The following is a 24,180-nucleotide window of genomic DNA, read 5'->3' as shown; positions in this document are numbered from 1 at the left end:
ATAACCTTTAGTCTTGTTTATTTCCAATAAAACTTTTCTAATTACTTGAAAGATTAATATAATCTTGCACTCATCTGCATTCTAGCACAATGCTTTTTAATCTTGACTGCACATTAGAATCACCTGGGGAGATTTACGAAATTCGAATGCCAAAGACACCACAGACCAATTAAATATAAATATTTGACGGTAGGGCCCAGGCCACAGTATTTTTTAAAGCTCCCCAGGTAACTCCAATGTGCAGCCAAGCTTGAGAAACACTGCTCCTGGGAAAGGAACAATTATCTAGTTTTTGTTCATTTTTTTTTCCCAATTAGAGTTTATTTCAGTATGCTTTCCTGGAAGCATCCATGTTGTTAAATTTTGCCTTGAAAACCAAACACTAAAATAAAAATTCTTTGTTTTTATATTTGATGTGAAAAGAATAAATTCTCAGTAAAAGAAATCATATTGGGTGGAAAGTTTCAGTCTACATTTTGGAGTGTTGGGGAGAGAAGTTCATAGCTTGCTTCGGATTCTCAGTGTGATGTTTCTGTGGTAGGTAGGGAATTGACTGCAGGAAGAAACATGTTTTGTTACTGGTTTGTACCTGACCCTTGTCCATGTAAACACAGAATGCCCCTCTCTGAAGTGGTTAGAATGTAATCTGAGTTGAGCATTAAATTCTGTGAGTGATCATTCTCCACTCACAGCATAGCAAACTGTAAAACTTCCGCACACACTTTCAGTGAAACAAACTAACCACATGCAAAAGTGGGCAAGTGAGTTGTAATTCGAAAGACAATCTCAGAATGTGGGTGGAGCTGGCAGGTTTTTCTTCCTTATGATTGAATAGCTCATTATTATTTATGGGTGAACTAAAAAGTAAAATGTAGTAGTTTGGAGAAGTTTTTATCCAGCTGTAGAAAGTAGCTCAGTGGGTAAAAACTCTCCTCTGTCCTGTTAAAGAAGAAATGGGGGCTTTCTAGCATAAGGAAAAGATGATTATCATCAGAAATTGGGGCTACTTTGTCCTTAAATATAATTTTTCATGTGTATACTTCTGAGAAGTTATGTAGTAGAAAATTCATAGAATTTTAACATGAAAAGACATGATCCAGTCGCTAGTGAAAAGAAAGAGATCATTATATAAAAATTTGGAGGTGGGGCTTGGGGGGAGAGTAGAGTTGAATTTCTGATTGTCAGTTTTGTTTCCTACTATTGAATAAGATAGTAGATAATATTCACTGGATTACTTTAGTATTTATGGGGTTTTTTTTAATATGTCATAATAGAAAGTGTTTTTTCCCCTTCAGACTTTTCTTGTAAATCCTGTAGGCCATTGATTTTTCCATTCTTTGTGAAGTGGATATTTTACTAGGAATATCCTAGTAAAAGTCTAAAGATTTGTATAGTAGTCTCCCATTATCACATGGCTTCACTCACCAAGGTTTCAGCTACTCACCATCAACCAGAGTTTGAAAATAAGTTACTACAGTAAAATAAGATATTTTGAAAAAGAGACTACATTTACATACCTTATATTACAGCATATTGCTTTAATTCTTCTATTTTATTAGTAGTTATCGCATATATAGGGTTTGATACTATCCGCGGTTTCAGGTACTCGCTGGTGGTCTGGAACATTTCCTTCACAGATAAGGGGATGCTATTGTAGCATTCTTTCTTAAGCTACTGCTTTCTCAAACTCTCTCCCAGAGGACATGTATATTTTCTTTTTTCTTTTTCTTTTTCTTTTTCTTTCTGAGAGGGAGTCTTACTTTGTCACCAGGCTAGAGTGTAGTAGCGCAATCTCGGCCCACTGTAACCTGTGCCTCCCGGGTTCAAGCGATTCTCCTGCCTCAGCCTCCCAGTAGCTGGGACTACAGGCGCCTGCCACTGTGCCCAGCTAATTTTTTGGGTATTTTTAGTAGAGACGGGATTTCACCATGTTGGCCAGGATGGTCTCGATCTCTTAACCTCGTGATCTACCTGCCTCGGCCTCCCAAAGTTCTGGGAGTACATGTATATTTTCATGACAAAAGAGATTATATTTGCAAGGTGATGTATGGCATCCTATGATAGTTATTCTTTAATTTAGAGGATATGGTGTTACCGATTTTTGTCTGGAGCCTCTAACATACCCAATTACAGGACAACATGCAGTGTTACTTTTAATGAATTATATTTGATACCAGGATTTTCTTCCTTCAGACTTCTTAAAGCATGCTTTCACCTTTCAAATACGCTGGCCTGCCATTAATCCATTAATTTCACCCATTTTGTTCCCTTAGATGGAGTAATTTCATCAAAGTTTTCTCACATGACCAGAATCTGTATTAGCTATTTGGTGTGCTATAAATTTCAAAGCTAGTAGTATTCTTCCCCCACACACAAAAACAGATGTCGTGATTACACTGTAATGGTCCTGCCTAAAGTAAATTTAGATGTAAGAATATCGTCTTTATAGGTATTGTAGCAAAGTATGTCATTCTTTCTCATTTAGCTTAAATGGAGGTTTAATAAAATTGCTACTTATTAAAAGAGAAACTCCAGAGGAAGACTAAATAAATGAGGTGATATTTTAAAAGTTAATGAATGAGGTGCCTTGATCTATGGTTCCATTATACTCTTTTCATTGCTTCACAGAGCTCTTAAAACATAAGATGTGATGAAAAGAGTAGGTAAGCTAATTTGAACATTGCCTTAAAACATAGGCAGTGAAACACTCTTATATCTACCAAGGGGCTGAGAGTAGAAAGTCTATTATTCTAGAAAACATTAGGAAGCAAAATGTAAAATGTAAATTAATCTTCTTTATAACATAGTGAAAATTAAAAGTGAACTGTGTTTAAAGTGAGTAAAGCTGCAAAAATTTGGTGAAACAAACTATAATAAAACATATTTTAAAAATTTACTTTAAATGTTACTTTGATGATATTACTGATAATTCTACCTTAGAGAGATTCGTTTGTGTTATATATTATGAGCATAGTTTTATAATCAGTATAAATCATACTTTTAGTGCCAACTTATTTCACGTTGGTGATTCTGAAACTTCTTTATATGTATTAAACAGCTGCTGGATTATCTCACGTCATCTAATAGTAAAAAAAAAAAAAGGCTTGTTCTTTAGGAGAGACAGAAACTGGATCCTTAACGTCTGCTGAAATCTTTTCTCTGTCTTCGATCTCTGCTTCTCCCTATGTGTCTATCTCATCTTTGTTTCTGTGCCAGCTGTTGATTCCAGTCCTCAGAGAAGCTGGACTAGGGTTCCTCCACATTTATGAGTTTACATCTATTTCCAAAGACTTGAATTAAGCTGAAAAAGAGTTTCTCAATTTTAATTCTACATTCCTTGGGGGAAAGAGTGTGATTGATTCAGCTACATCAAGTTAGCAGATATTAGAGGAAAGAGTGTCACTTGCTTGTGGGGACCCATTCCTGTGGATGGAGAAAGGAGTTAGGACAGAAGGGGAACTGACATGAAATTCCAGGAAATTATCTAACCCGGTTAGATAACTAAGAAGTGTCAACTTAATTTTTTTCATTATTTTAAGTGAATTAGCTAGCAGAGAAAATCTTAGTTTTTAAAATATAAGGTAAATTAATAGAGTGTTTTTTCATTGAATAACATTTTCTTGTGCAATAAACTAGTTCATAATATCAGAAAATCCTTAAATTCTTGTATCAGTATTCTGTAACTCAAAGAATTGCTCTTTAAATTTTTTATATTCTTTAGTATGCTTATGGACCATTGGAGAAGTGGAAAAGTAAATTTTGGATTTGGATAACTAGGTAAAACTTATCCTCATTCTGATATGAATTAGGTAATTTTAAAGTGGCACTAAGTAAACTACAAAGTGTGTAGTACATAAATGCCATTTAGAGGTAAAATATTATTCAGAATATGAATACTTCAAAGGAGAATTAGAAATTATCACATCCCAAACACCGTAATAGGTATAAATAAGTAAAGTAATGCTCAGAAAGGTACAGTCTTTTATTCAAAGTTATAAAAACTGTTTAGAGAAAACTTGTAACGAAGAGCCCTATCTTCAGATTCTCACCTTTACGTTAGCTGCTTAGCCACACATGAAAAACAAACGAACCAATCTGAACTGCTCCTGTCAAGGAGATGCACTCTCTTTCCATAAAAGAGAAACTTGAGGACCCTAGGAGTTACAAATGCAGTGTTTATCCTCATATGAAATTTAAATAATCATCTGTTTTACTGATTCGGAAGTTTCTGGTAAGTATCGCAACTGAGAAAGGTACACAAAGGCATATTGCGGATATACCTATTAGAGTATCAGGTAGTCTTCTCATAGAGTCCATGTTTTCAACTCATTCACATCTCTGTATTACGAAGATGACTTAAGAAGATTGTGAGAAATGAGTTCACAGAATAAAGAGCTGTCAATAAGCATCACCCAGATGACTCTGTGTGTGTGTGTGTGTGTGTGTGTGTGTGTAAAGCTGTTATGGTAAGGAATATACACAAATTTACCTTTTCTGTTAATATTTTAAGATGAATCCATTTCTTTTCAGGACTGGTAATTATATTTATGGTAAGATTTACCTATTAATAATTGCCTTTAATTTAGATTTTGAAGTCTTCCATTACAGTGAGTTAGTAAAGAAAATGAGAGTTGCAATATCTTCATGTTAGTAAAGAGTTTTCCTGTTTATGCTCTTTGTTTTAGGCATAAATGATTTGTAATAGTGGCCATGGTTTCAGTAATGCATTGGCACTCAAGGGGCAGTAGTAACATGTTGTGGTGATTAGTAAACTTTTCTCTGTAACTTCAGTGCTGCTTAGAAAAGTGATTGTGTTAATGAAGGACTTGTATAGAATTAGTTCATCTGTATATTTATTTTTAACAACTCAAATGATCTGCATAAGAACATTTAAGTACCCTCATATCCAGGTGAGAGGCTGCTTGTTGGGAAAAAATAACATGAGATTAGGTATATTTAGCTCTTTCTCTGCTACTACTTTGCTGTGTATCATTGAAATAAGTGACTTTATCTTCCTAGGCATTACTTGTTAAATGTAGAGTTTAACGTTATATATTTAGGATGTTTTCTAGCTCTGTTTATGTTTCTATAATAAATGTTAATTGTACCTATAAACATAAATCCAAATTTCATAGATGACAATATAAACTTAGGTTCTCATTCTTTTGAAAATTCAAAATAAATAACTATGTAGTAATCAATTGCCTCCCATTATTAACTATTTTTATTCTCTCCTTAGTGTCTCCCCACTTTGGGGAATTCCAAGAACTCATGAAAAGATTTCACAAACCAATAATCAGCATTGATTTTTAACACACTAGAAACTATAGTTACCCAATGTTATTTTCAGTTCCTCTCCATATTTCATACTCATGTTAGTATTCTGAACTTCAAGTAGTAAGTATGGAAGATTCAAAATTAAAAAAAAGAGAAAAGGGGAACATAAAACGTTATTTTTAACTGTGGGAAAGGCCACTGTTTCTAAGTAGAAAATAAAATGCTGACTCCCAACATTTTGGGGCATAGATGATCTCCTCCCTTCCTCCACATCCATTTAGATTTGTTTTTTATGAATGAGTGCATGAAAAAGGAACTAATACCATATGGCATTTTCAGGTTCAGCAATGAAAAGTAAGGAAGGCAAAAATGAAATATTGGAACAAACACTCAGGGTTTAGGAAACGGGAGTTCCAGATCTGGTGCCTTGTACCAAATTTCCAGTGACGTTTATTAAATCCTTTATTTCCCTACCCTTTCTTTCAGTATCTGTAAATTGAGGAGTTTGAGCTAAATTTACTCTAAGCTCACTTTAAACTGTAAACGTATTTATTTTAGGATGTATTTTCTTTATGTGTTTATAAACAAATACTTTTCTGCATGTGGTTGTTAACTTTTTAATCCATAAACAACATTTTTCAATACTTTTACCCATATCATTCGGAATATGCTCAGGGGATACAAGTAATTCAAATATTTTTAAGCAAATATTTCAAATATTTGTTTAAGCAAACTATATAGAGAAATGTAAAGTTTTGATGGCACTTTCTTTTTCCTGTATTATTTTCTGTCCTTACTAATGCATTATAAGCAAGGTTTGTTTTTTAGATAGCCCCTCAAGTCAATTTCTACCAGTGGATTAAGGCCTAACAGAAGACCATTGCTCCTTAAGACAAAACAAATGCAAATTATAAAACTAGCAAACACAACACAAGAAAATTCTGCATTAAAAATTAGTTGGAGTAATAAATCACAATAAATGAAAAGGCAAACATGGGAATTATTTTCACAAGATGATAAATAAGCCAAGCTTTTGCTCTTTTACAATCTCATTTAAGCTGTAACATACACCCTTGCAAAAAAAGATCGTCCCGAATAGCCTAGAGGCAATAAAGAGGGTGGGCCTACTTAGTTAATTTTAAATTGTCAGCTCTTTTTTTCCTATTCTTTCAGTAAAATAAACTGTTTTGCTGAATAAGAGGGTTAAGAAAAGTCCTGAGTGAGTCACTCCAATTTGTTTCCACATTCTGAACAGTCAATAAAGAAATTTATTGCCTCATTAGGCATTTTGAGTAGATTTCTGGAAACCTGGGTGACGTAAGACAGAAAAGTAACCTAGTAAGATGTTTTAAAAGCGGTTGCAGCTGAATTTGTTTTTGAAATTGCAAGTTGCCTGTTAGACTGGAATGGCATCATGACTTGTTTCAAGAAATGGTGCCAGGCAGTGGGCTGGTTTCAAGGAGAGGAGGAGGAAACTGTGTGTTTTCAGCAAGAACTAAAAAATACTGTAAATACCGGTTCTGGAAAATACCGTAAGATGATAGAAGTGAGATGATTAGAAGAGGGCGAGGTCTCAGTAATCAGATCAAGAGTAAACGTCTTTTGTGGGGAAAAAAAAATGAAAGCAATGAAAATTGGAGCATTAAACTGAATGGGAAGCAAAAGCCAGCAATGCACACACTGCATGTTGCATCCTGACTTCTGCTTAGCTGATATTGAGCTCTCTGTTGAAATGTGGATACTTGAAATCATATGCTTCCCTCAGATCAAGTCATCTCTAACCACTTTGTGTCTGGTTTTGGGCTTCAAAGACTTACTAGAAGCCAAATGAAGGTAGCTACTTTCCCCACACTCTATGCTTGTAATAATCTTTGAGGCAACCTGTCTTAACTTTTTAAAAAATGACTGAAGGTTAAACTGGCGGTTGGTTGGTAAAGTATTATTATTTTTTGAATGAAAGAATGTTGACTTTGCTTGAAAACGTAAACAACCCAGGAGGCAAAAATTCATAGAACAAATGATTTATTAACAAGTAGGACACAATGGGTTGCTTGCCTAAACTTTCTTTTTATTCTTTTAGCAGATAAACACATTAATCATAATCAGTCTGATCTGTATGAAAAAATAACTTAATAAGTTAATCACAATCAGCCATAAAACAAGTAACTTTCAGGGAATTTTTCAGATACAAGGAGTATGAATATATATATATTCATGTGTGTGTGTGTGTGTGTGTGTATGTGTATACACACATGAATGTGACAGTCTGTTTAAGAGATTTGTTTTCATAAATTTGGAGGAAAAAAAGAATAAAAGGGGAAAATAAAGTTTTAATCAGTATTCTCTTCCTGTTAGTCAAAGATTTCTCAGCACTGTTTCATTCTCTTATTATAAAATATTCTAACTTTAGGAGAGATCTTGAAATGTAAAAAGAAGGAAATATTTTCTCCATCATCAAGTCTTTCAAACCTCCCAACTGATACCTTGCTACTGTTGTACCATGGAATATCTGGAGAATAAAATTTAAGAGAGAAAAAAAAATGTGGTGACAGGATACTAAGGGAGAGGCATTGGGAGAAGAAAGCTAGTACTCATCCCATCCTTGCAAATCTCTCTAGACAGTGTCTTCATCTGCAAAATGTGGGGTTTGAACTGGATGACTTTAAATTGTCCTTGAATTTTAAGGGTAATCGATGAGTCTAACTTGGTGGCCTGGAGGAGATTAAAATCTACTTAAAACCTTGGAGAAAAAGTTAAGAGCAGCAAAATGGTGCTGTGTTTCATTATTCCCTTTTTAACTAACATTGCGAAAGTTCCAGATCTGAGATCCTGCCAAATTTAAAGTTCTACTTTTTGACCTATCCAGATATAACTCAGAGATATTGTGGGTTTGGTTCCAGACCACTGCAATAAAACAAGTCACATAAATGGTATGTTTACACTATACTGTAGTCTATTAAGTGTGCAACAGCATTATGTCTAAACAAAGTATATACTTTGATTTTAAAATACTTTATTGTTAAAAAATGCTAATGATCGTCTCAGCCTGCAATGAGTTGTAATTTTTTGTTGGTGTCAGTTCTTGCCTCCCTGTTGATGGCTGCTGACTGATCAGGGCAGTGGTTGCTGGAGGATGGGGTGGCTGTAGCAATATCCTTATATAAGACAGCAACAAAGTTGCTACATCAACCAGCTCTTCCTTTCACAGATTTCTCTATGGCACGCAGTGCTGTTTGATAGTGTTTTACTCACTGCAGAATTTCTTTCAAAAATGGAGTGAGTTCTCTCAAACACTGCCACTGTTTTACCAACTACGTCTATGGAATGTTCTAAATCCTCTGTTGTCATTTCCACCATGTTCACAGTATCTTCACCAGGGATAGATTCCATCTCAAGAAATAATTTGCTTTGCTCATTCATAAGATACAACTCTGTAGGTGTTCATATATTATCATGAGATTGTAGCAATTCTGTCACAGCTGCAGGCTTCACTTCTAATCCCAATTTTCTTGTTCCAATTTTCTTGTTCTTTCTGCCACTTCTGCATTTATTTCCTCCCTGAAGTCTTGAACCCCTCCAAGTCATCCATGAGGGTTGGAATCAACTTCTTCCAAACTCTTGTTAATGTTGATATTTTGATCTTCTCCCACGAGTTACAGTGCTTTAATGGCATCTAGAATGGTGAATCTTTCCCAGAAGATTTTTAGTTTACTTTGCCCAGATACATCAGAGGATTCGCTATATATGGCAACTATAGCATTATAAAATATATTTCTTAAATAATGGGCTGCAGAATGGATGTTGTGTTAGCGGACATGAAAATAACATTAATTTCCTCATACATCTCCATCAGAGCTCTTGGGTGACCAGGTACACTGTCAACAAGCAGTAATATTTTGAAAGGAATCTTTTTTCTGTGTGTGAGCAGTGGGTCTCAACAGTGGGCTTATCATACTCAGTAAACCATGCTGTAAACAGATGTGCTGTCATCCAGATTTTCTCGTTCCATGTATAGAGCATAGGGAGGATAGATTTAGCATAGTTCTGAAAGACCCCAAGACTTTTCAGAATGGTCATCTAGCACTGGCTTCAACTTAAAATCACCAGCTGCAGTAGCCCCTACCAAGTAAGTCAGCCTGCCCTTTGAGGCTTTGAAGCCAGGCACTGACATCTCTCTAGCTGTGAAATTCCTGGATGACATCTTCTCCCAATAGAAGGCTATTTCATTTATACTGAAAATCTATTGTTTAAGAAAACCACATTCATTAATGATCTTTTGAATAACTTACTTCAACTTCTCCATCAGCACTTGCTGCTTCATACTGCATTTTAATCTTATAACGATGGCTTCTTTCCTTAAACCTTATCAACCAGCCTCAGCTAGCTTTAAACTTTTTTCCTGCAGCTTCCTCGCCTCTCTCAGCCTTAATGAAATTGAAGAGAGTGAGGGCCTTGCTCTAGATTAGACTTTGGGTTAAGGGAATGTTGTGCCTGGTTTGAACTTCCATCCAGGCTACTAAAATTTTCTCTATATCAGCAATAACGCTGTTTCTTTCTCTTTTCTCTCTCTCTTTCTCTTTCTTTTTCTTTTTGTTTTGTTTGTTTGTTTGTTTTTTGAGACGGAGTCTCGCTCTGTCGCCCAGGCTGGAGTACGGTGGCACCATCTCGGCTCACTGCAAGCTCCGCCTCCCGGGTTCCCGCCATTCTCCTGCCTCAGCCTCCCGAGTAGCTGGGACTACAGGCGCCCGCCACGCCCGGCTAGTTTTTGTATTTTTAGTAGAGACGGGGTTTCACCGTGTTAGCCAGGATGGTCTCGATGTCCTGACCTCGTGATCCGCTTGGTCACGTCTAGCTCTTGATTTAAAGTGAGAGACGTGAAACTCTTCCTCTCACTTAAACACTCAGACGCCATTGTAGCGTATGTATGTATGTATGCATGTATGTATGTATGTATGTATGTATGTATGTATGTATGTAGAGATGGAATTTCGCTCTTTCACCCAGCCTGGGGTGAAGTGTCGCGATCTCGGCTCACTGCAACCTCTGCCCCCCGGGTTCAAGCAATTCTCCTGCCTCAGTCTCCTGAGTAACTGGGACTATAGGCACGTGCCACTACGCCCAGCTAATTTTTTTTTGTATTTTTAGTAGAGACAGGGTTTCACCATGTTGGCCAAGTTGGTGCCGAACTTCCGATCTCAGGCAGCGCTCCTTCCTTGGCCTCCCAAAGTGCTGGGATTACAGGCATGAGCCACCGCGCCTGGACCATCGTTGGGTTTTTAATTGGCATAATTGTAATATTATTATGTCTCAGGGAATAGAGCAGCCTGAGGAGTGGGCAAAATTTGGAGAAACCATTGGCCAGCATAAAAGTCAGAACACACACAGCATTTATTAAGTTATCTGTTTTATATGAGTGGTTTGTGGTGCTCCCAAACAATTACAATAGTAACGTCAAAGACCATTGATCACAGATCACCACAACCGATATAATAAAGACAGTTTGAAATATTGAGAAAAATACTAGAATGTGTCACAGAGACACAAAGTGATATGTTACATATTTATACATGTGCCATGTTGGTGTGCTGCACCCATTAACTTGTCATTTACATTATGTATATCTCCTAATGCTATCCTTCCCCCTTCCCCCCACCCCAGGACAGGCCCCAGTGTGTCATGTTCCCCTCCCTGTGTCCATGTGTTCTCATTGTTCAATTTCCACCTATGAGTGAGAACATGTGGTGTTTGGTTTTCTGTTCTTGTGATAGTTTGCTGAGAATGATGTTTTCCAATTGCATCCATGTCCCTACAAAGGACATTAACTCATCCTTTTTTATGGCTGCATAGTATTCCATGGTGTATATGTGCCACATTTTCTTAATCCAGTCTGTCATTGATGGACATTTGAGTTGGTTCCAAGTCTTTGCTATTGTGCATAGTGCCACAATAAACATACATGTGCATGTGTCTTTATAGCAGCATGATTTATAATCCTTTGGGTATATACCGAATGTTAATCAAAGAAAGCATTCTAGTTTACAGCATGTTTGGGAACAATTAACATGTATATTATGAGGAGTGGTCGCAGATCTCAGGAAGTGAGCCTGGAAAGGTGCCTGGGGCAAAATTGCCAAGACTTTTTAATTCCAGGTGAAGTGTTTTAAACTTCTTGCTATGAATAGTTAGAACTCCGTACTATAACTAATGGCATTTTGTGTGTCAAGAACAGAGTGAAATGACTCAGGTTTATTTTCATGACTCCTGATCCTTTTAGTGTGCCCAGCCCGTCTGGATTAAACTTCTAAAGAACTCGTTGACTTACTCACCTATGCTCTAGCAATCTAATGGAGCCAACCTTTAACTTCTAAAGTAATGGACTTTCTGTTAGTAATTTATGATATTTAAACTATGGAACTGAACATATTGAGTAGGCCTTTTCAAATGGTACATCATCCTTCAAATTTCTGAAAACTCTGTTGTCTTCCTTCTCTCCCTGGTCCCTCCCATCCCCTCATGCCTTTCTACCTCTGCATTTTTTAGACTTGAAACACACTAAATGGATGCAGGTGTTATTCCTACTTTAACACAAACCTTAGAGGCACGAAATAATAATCAATTTTATAAACAAAAATAAAGAAAATAACACCGGAAGCCAGGAAACAATAATAATGCAATGTAAGCTCTCGATGCAGATGGCTGAGGTTCAAATCTTGGTTTTGCCACTGATTGGCTATGACCTTGACCAATTTACTTAAACTCTCTGCAGCTGGATTTTGAGGAATAATGTTACCTTGTCTCCTAGCAATGTTGGAGGAATAAAAGAGTTACTAGAGATTATGGCCTGACGTACAGTAGGTGGTCCATAAATGTTGTAGATGTCATTGTTGTTATTGTATAACAGAGGAAGTTGGTACAATCTTTGTTTGTCCCTTATGTTGCTTTCTGACCTGGAAAGGAGGAATGCTGCTCCTTTTAGGGACATCCTTAGTCCTCACTTCCTACGTAAATCACATATTCTTCTCTTTGCCAACATCTATATTTAGTTAAGATTCAATACCTGAAGCTGAAAACACATTCAAATCTCCTTATGTTAAGTTACTACTTCTTGTTCTAACCAAACACCAACATTAGTACTTACTCTATTTTCTTGTCCTTTCTATTCTTACAATCATGGTTTTTCTCTGTATCTCCTTTCTGCCTGTACATTGAATGAAGGACTTTTTCCTTGAAGGCCTGTTTTGTGTGTAGCAGTTCAAGGACTATCAATTCAGTCCTTTATCTCAACATACTCCACAATTTGAAAAAATAAAGCTGATTTTTATTAATGTGATTTTATAAATCTCATTTTTTATAAGACTTCATTAAACTTTACGAGTCTTCTCTAGATTTCTTTATGGTTTACATTTCCTTGTAACTTGTGAAGACCAGATGGAGTTTCAGTTAAGTTAGGGGGATTGGAGCATTGCTTAGAACATCAAGTCCCAGCCTGGGCCAAGAGTTCTGAAAACGAGTTGGCTTTCTGCTCACCAAATGAGTCATTTGGGAAGCCATTGTCTCCTTTACTAAAGACACTTTCTCCACCATCAACTTTGACTGTGGTTTCTTTTCAGACCTATTTCGAGTATGTATAAAGTAAATCTAAAAAATGCTTTAGACAGAATATCACTGCAAAATGTAAGCTATTCTTCACATTAGACTAAATTATCCTGAATTTAAAAATCAGAGTTAAAAAATGACAAAAAAAACTGGGATGGATTTATTATTGACATTACTGAATTGACATGGTCAGTTAGGATTAAAATATTATGAGTAAGATGAATGTTATGTTATTTAAAGTGAAGAGATATTAAGAGACTATTTGTTTTTATCATTTTATGAGAGTAGCTAGTAGCTTCCCCTCTACCCCTTCTTCTTAGTAAAACTAAGCAGTTCAGGACATCGTGTATTAATGCAAGAAAGTTAGATCAATATTAATGATAATACAGTGGTTTCATGTTGCTTATCTGAACTGGGCCTTCAGTATTCTTTACTTTTACCCAGTGAAAATAAGCTTTGTTTATCTCAGCTCTTTAAAAATAAATGGCATTGCAGGATTGGGTAGAACCCTGGGCACTTGGTTTGGCCTTATATTACTCTGAATACCAAAATTATTTTTTTTCAAGCTGGTTAAATCATCATTTGAAACAGAGCTGCAAGACTAACATATGGACGACAGGAGAGTAATAGATGTGTCATACACCAAAAACAGAAAGATCCATTACCTCAAATGTAAACTTGTGAGAGGCAAGGAGAATACACAAAATAGGATGTCTGGAAGCCTTTTTGAGACTGTATCACTATCCATCTAGAAAAATGTTATAGGTAAATAAAATATGTCCTTACTGAATAATAAGTATAATATGTGCAATTTATCCTCATTACAAAGAGATTTTATTGTGTCTGAAGAATTCCATGGAGAACCATTATGGATCCATTATAGCATTTTTAGTGATCTGCTCCGCTTCCCAAACCGTGGTTCTTTTGTACAGTATCAGACATATAATGTGCATTTCTATTTTCTGCCTGCTCCACATTCTGTGTGCTTACAAATAATTAGGCAGGAGGGGTTTTGATGCCTTGTTGGCCACTTCTTAAAAGCACAATATAATTTATTGGGACAAAATATAGTAATGCACTTTAAGGAAAGTTCTCTTATGTAAAAGCTCAATCTCGAATTAAGGGTAAAGTTTTAATCACAAGAATTGACACATTTCCAATAGGAAAGGTTTCATAGTTGCAGTATTTTATTATGATAACTGAATTTTATAAGAATGGCACCATTTACTTCTATGAAAGTTTATTCTCCTTCTTCTGACCTGGGGCTTTATTAGCTTCCCAGTATTTCCCCACTCTTCCACATGGAATTCTTGGCCCGGCCCCAACTTACATTTTTACTTCTTTTATATATGATTACTTTTGCACATAAGCATTGTCTTCCACTCAACCTCCATCTTTTCAAGAATACATGTGGTCCTTCACTTCCTTGGATACACACTTGTACTTTCTCCACTTTTCCTACTGCTCCAATTTTTTTTCCTGTTCTAAAGGTCTGTAAATATTTTCCCATCTCTATAACACTTTTTGTGGATGTGTGGGTCTTTTTCTTTCAAATAAGGTGCACATCTGCTGTGCTGAACTGCTCATCCATCTGCAGAGCAGAAAGGGAGGGTACACCTGTTGAATATCCAGAGTTCTCCATGGATTTTTCTAGATGCTCTATATTATGTACCTCATTTACTTCGCTTAACAACCAGGCAATGAAGAACTAGCATGCCTGTTGTATGGATGAAAAAACCGAGGCTTAATAAATCCAAGCAGCTTTTCCCAAGTTCCTTTGGTGGAAAGCAAAAGAGGATAGATTCAAATCCATCTTTTTCACCAAAACCTGTGTGTGTTTGTTTTTCAACTTTCCCTATGTGTGTGTCTATTTCATTTTCCCATCTCCTGATTGCAAGGACTCTATCATGGGCAATTTTATCTTTTAGGTAGCTGTCACGTATCTCAATTCTGCATTTACCGCCTTGTGTAACTCAGGTGCAACATTTTTCTTCACAAGGTTTTTCCCATTTTTACTTATTAAAATGATTTGGATATTCATAAGTAGAGCTAGGTATATTTTTCCTTGCTAGTAAAAAAAAATAGTCATGTAACTAATGAAAGCTCTTTCAAGTTGGTCTATATTTTCAAGTTGGTCAAGAACATAAAAGAACATAAAAGAGTTTTTTATGTTTTCCAAGTTTGATTTCTATTAACTTTATTCTGTGTATGATTATTAATGTTTCTCAGTTTATACAGTTTTGTGTTCTCTTAGAGGATAATACCCACTTTTCACAGACTATTTAAATCTTCACTGGGAAAAAATATCAAAATTTATAAATTATATGAATATATTTAATTAGCACATGTGCCCCCAAACTATGTACATCTATTATAGAGCAATTTTAAAATTTTAAATAAAAGGTAAATGTAAAAAAAAAATGCATGAACATTGAACCAAATTTAGACATGCTTAATGAAGCCAATGTTTATTACTTTGAATTTGGCATTATTTATTTATTATTATTATTTATTACTTTGAATTTGGTATTATTTAAAAAGCAATCCAGTTTTTAAAACTTTAAATGAAATAACATGTCTGAAGAGAGTTTCTAGATGCAGCTGACTTATCTATATAGGGAGCAAATTACAGATAAAGTCTTTAAAGAACCCATAAATATTGAGCTAACGTGGAATTACTGATAAGCAGCTCCAAAGCTGCTCCTTAGTATTGTTCACCTGTTTGTCATCTTGTTCTAAGCCAAACTCCTAAACGCTGAAAAAGAAAGTTTAGATAATCGGATAATATTTCTTCACAAAGTCAGCATAAATCTCTGTCTAAATGCATTGTAAGATAAGCAAAAGGCTTTTAATATTACTTATGCTAAAGGAAAAAATACGCTGGTTCTTTTGTCAACCTTCTTTTGTACTAATTGTGTAAGTCTGAAGTGAGGGCTGTAGGAAATTAAAACAGAAAATGGAAGGCCTGGTTGTTGGGCTTGTTGGATTTGCACTGTAACACAGGAGATAAGGCATCAGTTTAAACAAACATAGACACACACACATAACATCTCAAGATCGCATAATATAGCTGCCAAGATGGGGTCACAGATGAGTTCAGTAAATAAAGAATGTCATGGACTAGTATGGTCAGAGAAATCGTTACCAAGGAGGTGCAATTTGAGAGGAGACTTCAAAGAAGGGCAGGATTTTGTTAGTTGGAAAGCAGATGACACAGCAATTTGGGCAGGAAGGAAATCAAGTTGCAGAAGTCGCTTAGGGAAAGTAGGTTTGAAGGAAGCATCAGAACGACTAAATTGGAAGCTTTGCTCAAATAACAAAATCTCGTTTTATTTTTATGTTTTTTCACTTTACCTCTATCAGTTTATCACTCTTTTTACGCTAGTACAAACTGTCATGTTTTAACATCTCTGCACTTTTATTAGGTGTAGGATGCAAGCTTTGAAATAAGCTTTGAAACTGTGGAGATGAGTGGCCCATTCCTTTGAGGGTCTGACCACCCGAGGGGATCCACAGATATTAGCTACTAGGTGGTCGATCACCTTGCCCATCATGAAACACCATCCTATTATGCTGTGTCCTGACAGCTTGAGAAGCGGAACCGGAAGTACACAGTTCACTTCTGCACATTCTCCAGCTCTTCCTGAACAGTTTCATGTCTCATCTATTTCATGAGGAGCAGAAATATTCTCAGAAATTCTTGTTTTCTTTTAGCTACCAAGATTTGGGCCTCTTTTTTTAATTGGTTATTTCCTGAGGTTAATGGGGCATTTGACCATTTTAATCCACTTTTCTGAGAACCAGCACATTCTGAAAATTGTCTGAGCCCTCTCCTTTGACTATCAATAAAGATCACTTTTAGATAAGTTGAAGAAGAGGCCAGACAGGAACCTGTCAGGCTCCCTGTTGCATGTTTTTAATTCACACACCCACATGGCTACATCCAACAGAGGTGACCTGAATTTTGCTCCTTTGATGTTGCATACCATGAATTCCCATAGCAGGTTTGCAACAAAGGGGGTATTTTAAAGCTTTTTTCTAATATCGCCTTAGCAGATACTGACTGATCCTTTCCCAGGAACAGAGAGGGTCCCACCCATGCTCCTGATTTTAGAATCATAAACATCAGTAGGACCAAGATGCTTTTACAGGGATAAAGTGACTTTAATTTCTCTTGGGTGGTCAAAACACAGCATGTGCAATATTTTTACAAACTATGATTCAGAAAGCACGTAGTTCTAGAGCGTTTTGTTTTTTATTATGTTGGTGTCAATGGAAACAGTTGTGCTTCCTGATGTCTTACTGAGACGGCCTTTTTGGTCATTTTGGGCCACTTTCCCAAGGATACTGCATGTTGCCTGACCTGTATTCCTGAGGAAATAAGTAGGACTTAGATTGATCTGTTTTGGACAGTGTACTTTCTCTAAGAATGGCGAAAGGAAAAACATCAGACTAGGATGCTCTCCAGAAATAATAATGGAGACTCTCATCCTGTTGTGTAAACTCTCCTTGTACTTTGCTCTGTGTGTGTGAGGTGGAAATATTATTTTTAAACAGTCATTTACTCTGAAAAAATATAATTTTGCATTACATTAGTTTTACAGTTAAGAGAGATAAATAAGACCTTTTTATTAACAAGTTGATGAGATGAGCCTTAGTATACCTATAGGAAGTTTTTGAATGAGTGCCAGTTCTGAATTTACAAATCAACATTTCTTCTCTCCAGCTTTCTTTAGCTTGCCCATGGTGATGTGAAGATGAGAAGAAATAGCAAGGCCCAACCAGTTCTTCATCTGAAGACAGTTCAATGTTCTACAAACCAGGTAAAAATAATACAGACGATTTTAGGAATGCACAGTCCCTTTATAAAAGAAACTATTTCCTTTCTCAAGTTTGATCTACAGATTTTTGCAAGAAGCTATATTTATCATCTAATGTGTAACTTGTTAATAAATATGACATTATATCAATTTCAATTATCTGTGAAGAGCAGAGCGACTAAAGCATGCATTTGTGTATTGACTCATGAATAAAGTTATAGTTGTAGTATAACCTTCTTTTATGGAAATATTTTAAAGAAAAAAAGAGGACATGTGGCTACTTGATTTGCTTGTTATAATTCTAAACAAAGGAAAGAGGAGTGGGCTAAATAAATTTAATATTTCTTTAAAAACAACTTTTACCAAATGAATATATTTGCATATATTTAAAATTCAAGTAAATTTAAAGGCTAGTAACTAAATAAATAAACGTTTTATTTATTTATTTCCTGCACAACTGCAAGAAAACAACCACTTTCAAACTCTTTAATTTTTATTTTACTTTTGTGGATTTAAATAACATCTATACATCTATCTCATGATTTTTAGAGTTAGTGCTCTAATAATTGATTTCTTGTTGCTATAGATGTGGATTTACACTTCCTTAAAACCCCCACATTCTTGATTCTCCCTGTATAGCTATATCACTATTTTTACAATTTTAGTTTAAATATGTATCTGAATTTATAGTTAGCAAGACTATACAAGTAGTGTTTACTGCTAAGCCTGGTGATGTGATACGATTGCATTCTCTTTACTGTAGTAGAATTTTCGTTTTTCTCTTGAATTCAGTGCTTTCCTTTCCCTTCCTCCCTCCCTCCCTCCCTCCCTCCCTCCCTCCCTCCCTTCCTTCCTTCCTTCCTTCCTTCCTTCCTTCCTTCCTTCCTTCCTTCCTTCCTTCCTTCCTTCTTTCCTTCCTTCCTTCCTTTTTCTGTCTCTCTTTCTTTTTCTGTCTCTCTTTCTTTTCCTTTTTTTGATGGAGTCTCACTCTGTCACCCAGGCTGGATTCCCTATCTCCCTTTCTTCCTCTTTCCTTTATCCCTCCCTTCCTCCTATTCTCCTTTTCTCCTCTTTTTTTTTTTTTTTTTTTGCTAAGTCTTCAGTTGCTTTATAAAAAGCTTTTTGTAAAGAGCAGTGGTGGAATCTCGGCTCACTGCAGCCTCTGCTTCCTGGGTTCAAGCCATTCTCCTGCCTCAGCCTTCCAAGGAGCTGGGATTACAAGCATGTGCCACAAGGTCTGGCACTGCCTGGCCCTTCATTTTTCTTTTCTTTTTTCTTTTTTTTTTTTTGAGAGGGAGTCTCGCTCTGTCGCCCAGGCTGGAGTGCAGTGGCCGGATCTCAGCTCACTGCAAGCTCCGCCTCCCGGGTTCCCGCCATTCTCCTGCCTCAGCCTCCCGAGTAGCTGGGACTACAGGTGCCGCCACCTCGCCCGGCTAATTTTTTTGTATTTTTAGTAGAGACGGGGTTTCACCGTGTCAGCCAGGATGGTCTCGATTTCCTGACCTCGTGATCCGCCCGTCTTGGCCTCCCAAAGTGCTGGGATTACAGGCTTGAGCCACCGCGCCCGGCCTCATTTTTCTTTTGCTCAGTTTCTCCCTCACCGTTTCCCTATCTCCCTTTCTCCCTCCCTTCCACCTATTCCTCTTCCTTTTTTTTTTTTTTTTTTGGTATGTCTTCCCAAACCCTCCAATATCTTTATAAAATGCCTTTCTATTCAATTTTCTACAACGACAAGCTGGTCAAATGATCTAGAAAGGTCCCCCTCCCACTACCCTTGGAGAAATCTCTCCTGCTACCGGTCTCCCTCCAGATAAAAGTAGAAAGAAGCAGAGGACTTTTATCTCCTTCTTCTTTTACCTTCCACGTTTCTCTCTAGTTGTTCTCGAAGGCTTCTTTTAAAGAGATGCCATTTAGGGTTTTGTTTTTGTTTTTGTTTTGACTGTCACCCTAGTTTATTCTTCCATTTTATGATGTTGTAGGTATTTTTCTTTTTTTTCTAGAAATCGTGTCCTCTTTTTACTTGGCCCTGCCAAAAGGCTTGATTTTACCTCAGTAAAACTGACATTAAATTTCTGGCCTCCAGAATTGTAACGGAAGAAATCTCTGTTGTTTTTAAGCCACCAAGGTTGTGGCAATTTGTTATACAAGAAACAAACACAATTTGTATTAGAGTTTATTTTTCTTCCTCATTCTTTGCGATGATTTTTGGAAGGAGAAAGTTATGGAAAGATTATTTATTTTACCTTCTTGAAACTGGAATCCTTTAGTTATTTAAGATAGTTTTCTTTTTCTTTGCTGTAAAGATGATATCCACCTTCAGAAGAATGATGCATTCTCAGTTATGGAATTTTAATAGTCTTCATTCCTCTCCTCTTCTTAGTACATTATCTCCTGTCATATCATCCTCCCCTCCCCTCCCCTCCCCTCCCCTCCCCTCCCCTCCCCTCCCCTCTCCTTCCTCCTCTCCCCTCCTCTCCCCTCCTCTCTCCTCCTCTTTTCTCTGTTTCCTTTCCCAGTAATCCAGCAGTTGCCTACTGAGTGCTAGATGTTGTGACAGGCTTTGGAAATACAGAAACCAACAAAGCAGTTTTGATGCCCTCCATGAGGTCACCGTCTATTGGTATAGAGGAGGGACAAAAGTAACATTTGTTTTGTGCAAGACATAAAGCTAGCTTCGTGGAAGACATAAATTTCTTGTTTGGTGCAAGACATAAATTTAGAAATAAAATCAACAACTAAATACTGTACTAAATACTAAATTAGGCCAGGCACGGTGGCTCATGCCTGTAATCCCAGCACTTTGGGAGGCTGAGGCAGGCGGATCATGAGGTCAAGAGTTCAAGACCACCCTGGCCAAGATGGTGAAATGCTGTCTCTACTAAAAATAAAAAAATTTGCCAAACGTGGTGGCGGGTGCCTGTAATCCCAGCTCCTTGGGAGGCTGAGGCTGGGGAATCCCTTGAACCTGGGAGGTAGAGGTTTCAGTGAGCCGAGATTACACCACCGCACTCCAGCCTGGATGACAGAGTGAGACTCTGCCAAAAAAAAAAAAAAAAAAAAACCCAGAAAAGAAAACAAACAAAAAACCCAAAAAACTAAATTAGATACATGAGCAAAATACTGAAAATACTGTGATCTCATATAACATTTTGCAAATAGCTCTGCTGGGCAGAGACTGAGAAAATTTATTGAAGAGTGCTTGTGCGGCATCTTAGGAGATGCATTAGCCTGTTAGAAAGAACTAAATGGGGGAAAGGCATTTTATGGCAAGGAACTGGCTCTGTGGAAGTCACATACGTATTAAGGAGCACAGGTTTCTTGAGCATGGCCAGGTATTTAATGTCCCCAGAACATAGATTAAGAGTGGCAGAAGTATGGGCTAATGAGACTATAAAGGTCAAATTATGACTCTTTTTTTTTTTTTTTTTTGGCTGTGTTAAAAGTTTAGGTTTTATTATTTTGTAAATGAGTGAAAATAAAGGTGTTGAGCAGAAAAATGACATGTATTTTAGGAAGAAAATTCTGACAGTATTCTGATTATTGAACTGCTAAAGAGAGGCTGGAAAACCAGGGAGAGGGGTTTGTAAGAAACCAGGTGAGCAATAGATGACAATTACCTGAATCAAAACAGTAGAGGCACTGGGACAAGATCAGAGAATGGAATCAAGAGATATTTCTGAAACAAAATTGGCAGAGGCATGAAATTTCGACTTTTTAGTGGAAGGTAGTAAGTGCAATGCTAGCAGTCACAGAGAACAACTAGATGCCAGGGGAGAGGGACCCAGTTGGGTCTGGGCAGAAGCAGAGGAGGTGACATCTAAGATAAGTCTTAAAAGAGAGAAGAAACAAGTTACATGAAAAAGAAGAAAAGCCAGAAAAAGAAGAGAAAACAGATTGTGGCAGCAGGGCTCTCCAAACACCAAAGACGCTCTAGTAAGAGGCATGGCCATGAGAAACAGAGCGGCTGCTGGCTTTGCTTTAATTAGTATACAATTATTGGTGGAGAAAGTCTGGTGGGAGGTAAGGTGGGAAGGAACCAGTCCGTGGAGACTTCTGGTTAATGTCCTCATCCTTTCTTTCCCTGAACGTCACTCTTACCCTGTGTAGCTGGGACTACAGGTGTGCACTGTTGCGCCTGAGTAACTTTATATTTTGTAGAGATAGGGTGTCACTATTGCCCAGGCTAGTCTTGAACTCCTGGGCTCAGTCAAGTCTCTCTCCTCAGTCTCCCAAACTGCTGGTATTTCAGGTGTGAACCACCATGCCCAGCCCCTTCTTAAATTTATACCAGTCTTTAGGCCTGAAACAGTCTTTTATCAACTGCTAAGACTTCCTTCTTTTAAAAATATGATCAGAGCTTTTATCTTTCACAGCAGGCATCCTAGTTTCATGTTTTTTGGGGAAATTTGTATAGATTCACACTCACTAAAAATGTTATTTTGGGCTGTTTTAGAGATGTATAATGCACCATTTATTCATTCAGTACATAGTTAGCAAGTAAAAGGGAAGAACCAAGATTCATTCTATGCCTTCTTTTGTTGGAATTCAAGCACACTAACAATGTGTTCTCTTGTTGGACAAACGTTAAAGAAAAAGATACCCTCCTTATCAGGTTGTCATAGTTCTCTGCGCTTACAAGTGTCCTGCAACATTTGATGATTTCTTTCCAAGCTTTGCTTCCTGAAAGAAAAAAGGGCAAGAAAAGAGTAAACTTTGTAACTTGTAATCTGTATAATATATTCCAAAGCGCTTTAGCTCAGATATTTTAGATACCTTTCTGATCACATGCTATAGTTAGAATCAATTTTCTTTTCTTAAAAGCTTGAAAGTTAATTAATTGAACTATGACTTGGGGACACAATGAAAACAATTCCCCCATCCAATTAAACAGTAGCTGGGATCTGAAAAAATAGCTCTTCTTGAAAATTTTAGAACTGGAGTCATAGAACTTTATTTGCTTTTATATTCATTGTCCCATAATATCCTCTTCTAATTGGAAGTTTAGTTCTGATCATTTGGATATAGGCTCAGGGAGCTCAGGAAAGTAGTATGTTGCCTTTGATTAACTCTTCAGGATTCTCCAACTCAACAGGCAAAGTTTCAGTAACAGCATAGGCACCCACAGTTTTAGGTACTAGGGATTTAAGGCCAGTTGTTTAAGAGTATTAATTCAAATTCGGCAGCCCTGGTTCTGGGCGGCTTGCCTTCTTTGTCAACATCCTCTGATTCGGAATATCCTAATCTAAAGCCTGGAGATAGTCATAAGGAGGTGAATGCAATCTTTACATGTACTATATTTTATTTTTGTAGAAGTTCCGGAGATAGTATTTTACCCATATACAAATTAGAGTCTTGGTGTGCTAAGTATTTTTGGCACGAAAATCTCTGAGGGGATTTTTAGAACTAAATACGGCTAAAGGGAAAGATAATTGGAATAGGTTGGCCTTTCCACACTCCTCGAAGTGTGGTGTGTGACATGTTTTTCACTATCTGCTCAAGGAAGCCTTGGTTTATCTCAGAAACATTCCTGCATAATTGCCAAATACAGTCTTGTCTCTTGTTCTGGACTGGACTGTACCACTCCATGTGGCTGTGATACACTGGAGCACATTTGCCTAATGCCTCTGGTATCTTTTCCTTGATTAAAATTGTTATTATTTCCACACTCTCTTCCTAGGTCTGTCTCTGGGGGCCAGGCAGATTTGGTCACCCAACGGCTAGAGCAACCACTTGACTAGGTGAACTCTATTGGCAGTGGGGCATATGGGGACAAGTCAGTATCCCACGAGTGATCAAAGACAATCTGGATATCAGGACCCTAGTTTAGCCCAGGCCTCACACACAAAAGACCCTCCCTTGAGAAGCTCAATAGTTGCCCCTCAAATAGTTTTCCATAGGATTGGACTTCAGTTGTGACCTGTCACTATAGTAGACATGCTATCTGTGCTTTTGTTTCTTCCTAGTTTGTGAGTTTTCTCCGTTCTCTATTGTGTAAATGTCTCTATTTTTTTCTATCTGAATCAAACTTGTACTTTCCAACCATCTAGCTTTCTCAACCCCGTTTACCACCATCACCAGTCCAGTCAGACCATTTTCTATACTCTGCTCTAAAATCTCCACTTACATTAATGTAGCAACACCAGCGAACACAAGAATCAATTATACACGTGCATTTCATAACACCCCTCCAGGAGCCATGCTTCCTCTTCCCTCCCAGCTCCCATTCTAATCATTTATTCATTTGTTAAAATTGTGGGAGATCATCTAATATTCTCTCTCTCTCTAATCTTCATTTTTACTTTATTCGTTTTGGTGTTTTGTTGTTTTAACAAGAGCTTTGAAAGAAAACACCCAGGCAGTATGCTTTATAGATTTATCAAAACAACAAAAGTTGTTGAACTGGGTGCTCTTGACCATCCTGCTCTCTGATTCCTCAACATGAGCTTTCACCTGTGCATTCTGATACCTTGCTGAGCTTTCACTTTTC

Source organism: Macaca thibetana, chromosome 3 (assembly GCF_024542745.1).
Source record: "Macaca thibetana thibetana isolate TM-01 chromosome 3, ASM2454274v1, whole genome shotgun sequence".
NCBI classification, from domain to species: domain Eukaryota; kingdom Metazoa; phylum Chordata; class Mammalia; order Primates; family Cercopithecidae; genus Macaca; species Macaca thibetana.
The sequence above is the reverse complement of the archived record's forward strand: the minus strand, read 5'-3'. Positions refer to the sequence as shown.